General features: G+C 41.5%; 1 non-coding gene across 1 annotated transcript; it reads right to left on the bottom strand.

Moving 5' to 3' along the window:
- Positions 1–446: 446 nt before the first annotated feature.
- LOC124082172 (U6 spliceosomal RNA) lies at positions 447–551 on the bottom strand. The gene has a single exon (XR_006848287.1). It is a non-coding gene; the product is annotated as a U6 spliceosomal RNA (small nuclear RNA).
- Positions 552–3,317: the final 2,766 nt, after the last annotated feature.

The following is a 3,317-nucleotide window of genomic DNA, read 5'->3' on the forward strand; positions in this document are numbered from 1 at the left end:
TACTCCCTGTTTGAACAGGAAGAGATTATCTTATCCACACTCTTTATTTCACAAATGATAAAACAGAGCTTGGATTGGTTCACATGGAAAAATTATATTTTTCTGTTTTATATATATATAAATGTCATGGGGAATGTGACATTTGTCATGTGACATTTGGTCATGAATGTCAGAAATAGCATACATATTTCTATTCTTTTACCATCAGTTAGAAATGAGAATAAAACTTTAATGAATCAGGAGGTTGGTTATAGATCTAAAGATTTACTGAATCTTAATTCTAATGAATCTTTAAAATCAACCACATAGCTGAATGCATAAAAAGCAGGTACTTGGCTTTAAGATATTTTTTAATGGATAAATAAACACATTTATTTGAAGCTAGTTGTGTAGACTAGCTATACTTTTTAAGTTCTACTTAAGCCAGTGAAATATTTGGATATCATAAAAATATGGACTGCTTCATGAATCTGTGTGTCATCCCTGGGCAGGGACCATGCTAATCTCTGTTTTGTTCCAATTTTAGTATAGGGAGTGCCAAAGAAAGCACTGGCTTTAAGAAGATGTAACACAATTTAGAAGATGTCACCTTAGCCTTGTTCTTCCCAAATTAGGTTTGATGGAATGGTCTCAACAGAAGTGTTTATTGTGGGATTTTGCCCAATAGATACTTCACCTCCCCTAACCCTATTTCCACCTTTTACTCCAGAGCTTAGATTTAATGGGCTCCTTGCTGGGCCTAAGCTCTCTCACCTGACACTTCCACTCCCAGTGAGGAAAGAAAGAAATGCAGAGGCTACAAATATGGAAAGCCCATCCCAGCTAGTCCGTGTAAAAAGATGGTGAGGGGTGTTCAGAAGAAGTACACCTGTTACCATTGGTCCTGCAAGGCCTATGCCGTGGACACAAGCTCAAGTACCATCCTTCCCTGAGTATTTGTAAACACAAAATCCAGATGACTTACTTTTATAAAGCACTTTTCACCTACATCACTTCTCCTGGTTCCTTAACAATATCCCAGGGAGATAGCACAGTCTTTGGCCTCTTTTGCAGATGGAAGAAGAAGTTGGAGTAGCCTTCCAGAGGTCCCCCAGGAAACACAGGAGTCAGGGCAGGAATGCTATTCTTCCAGTTGCACCTCATGGGCTCCGCAACCAGGCAAAGCCGCGTATTGTAGACTCTGCAACTCTTCCTTCTCAAAGGAGCCAGTCTGGGACCCAAGACCCAAGTCTCTTTTTCCGAGTACCGTCACGTGTGGCAGGCATTCTTTTCATGGGACATTAGGACCAAGGTCAATCCGTATCAAGATCCTATGACCCAGAGAGGAAGGAAAAGGTAAAGATCACAGAACATAGGGGTAACCCCAACATTCCCCTTTCTTGGAAACATCTGGCTTTCCATTTCCCTGCTGCTCCGTAGAAACCATCAACAAATAACCTGAAACCTTCCATAGAGAACTCACTTGCTCCATCTAGGGAAAGAGTACTGAGTGAAGTAGGTGATTTCTAGGCAAATTTCCATCATCCATATGCCTCTTTATCCAACATTTCCAGTTGGCTGGTTGTCTAATCCTTGCACAAACGGTGGCAACACAGAGATGCCTTATGACCCAGATATCCATGTGCACCAAGAACACCTGGTGGCCCTCAGTTATTGTTTTGGTTGTTTTAGTCCAGGGATTTAAAAATGCCCACTCCAAGCTAGGGAAAACAAATCAGTCTCTTGCAATTGAAGTTGATCTTTAAATTCCCTTTAACATGAAAATATCCAACCATCCACTGATCTGCACAAAACCCTTAGGAGACTCTTCTATCTGTGTGGAGTATCCTCATATTTCCAAAGGTGGCTTTGCAGATACTCAGATTCAGAGAATGTTCTTTTCTGTGTCATCTCTCCAGAAATGAGTGCTATCTATGGTTTTCATGCTCAACAAAAATCAAAGTAAGGACAGGAGATTTTTAGTGTCCCCAAACCAGATCAAGGAGACTATAAAACCATCCTTACTTACATGACCAGCAGGGTGGCAGCCCAGTCAGTGACAGGAGGACCCTCCTCAGGGAACAGTCCCGGAGACTGAAAATGAGGAGAGAGACCTGAGAAACTAGGATTTGACCAACTCTGTCTTTGCATCTGCCACAATGGGACATTGTTAGGTCTGGTTCCATGAAACAATGGACTTCGATAGGACATAATACCCATTCAGAGAGACAGCTTTACATCTCAGCTCCTCAAGTACCCTGAGCTCCTTCTTAATTTGCTGACTGCACACAGTGTGTATATTACAGATTATTTGGCCTAACTCTCTTCCTGTTCTCCCTCCCCCCATGTGTTTATGTGCGCTCTTCTTTTCCAGTAAGTGCAGGGTGGTTTTGACTTCTAGAAATGCTGGGAGATATACCATGGGCCTCTGCTGTTAAATTTCCCAGCATAGCTTTTCCTGACCATGTTAAATGAGATGAGTGCATCCATGAATGGACCCCCAGGGCAGGTCAGTTTCAGTGTGTTTATAGCCCAATAGTGTTTATTCTCCAAGTATGTGGTAAGACCCTGGAGTAAAACTGTGCTCACAGAAAGGCTTGCTGAAGCATCAACCTGAACATAATAATATCCAATGTCATTGCAAGATGGTATATTCTGGAGCTGTTTTATAGGATAATATGAGAACTCTATTGGCAAATAAATAAAAGTTACAAAAAAGTAGAATATAAATAGTTTATTCCATGACAGAAACTAGGAGATACCATGTGTGCACGTGGACAAAGACTTCAAGGTAGTAACTAAAGATAAGAATAGTTGTACATAATAAGGAAAATTATGTTGCTTTAAAATCTTTTAACATTTTAAGTCATTTTCTCAAGAAAAACATTCCAGTGGGGGCATGGTGGTAAATACCTGTAATCCAGCCACTCAGGAAACTAAGGCAGGAGGATCAAAAGTTTGAGGCCGGCATGGGCCACTTAGTGAGACCTTGTCTCAAAACAAACAAGCATCCATGAATGGACCCAAACAGAATGGGGGGCTGTGGAAGTAGCTCCGTGGTAGAGTGCTAGCCTCCCATGCCCTGTGTCTAATCCCCAGGACCGGGTGGGGAGGGAAGTGTGCAGGACAGGGAGGTGAAGGAAAGAAAAAAAACCACCATTCTGATGATAAAAGGACAATTTTTATAGGAATGACAATTTGTCCTGTGGTTCTAGGTTATAGTTTGTTGCATGAAGATACTTTTCCTCACTATTGCAAATAATATTTGCTTTGGGGATATTCCCAGTGGTGGCCAGAACTAGGGGTTACTCCCTGAGCTTGAGGTAGTCACCAAGAAT

This window comes from Marmota monax, unplaced genomic scaffold, assembly GCF_021218885.2.
Source record: "Marmota monax isolate L192 unplaced genomic scaffold, Marmota_monax_Labrador192_F-V1.1 WCK01_AAM20220418_F8-fsc00044, whole genome shotgun sequence".
Taxonomy (NCBI): Eukaryota; Metazoa; Chordata; class Mammalia; order Rodentia; family Sciuridae; genus Marmota; species Marmota monax.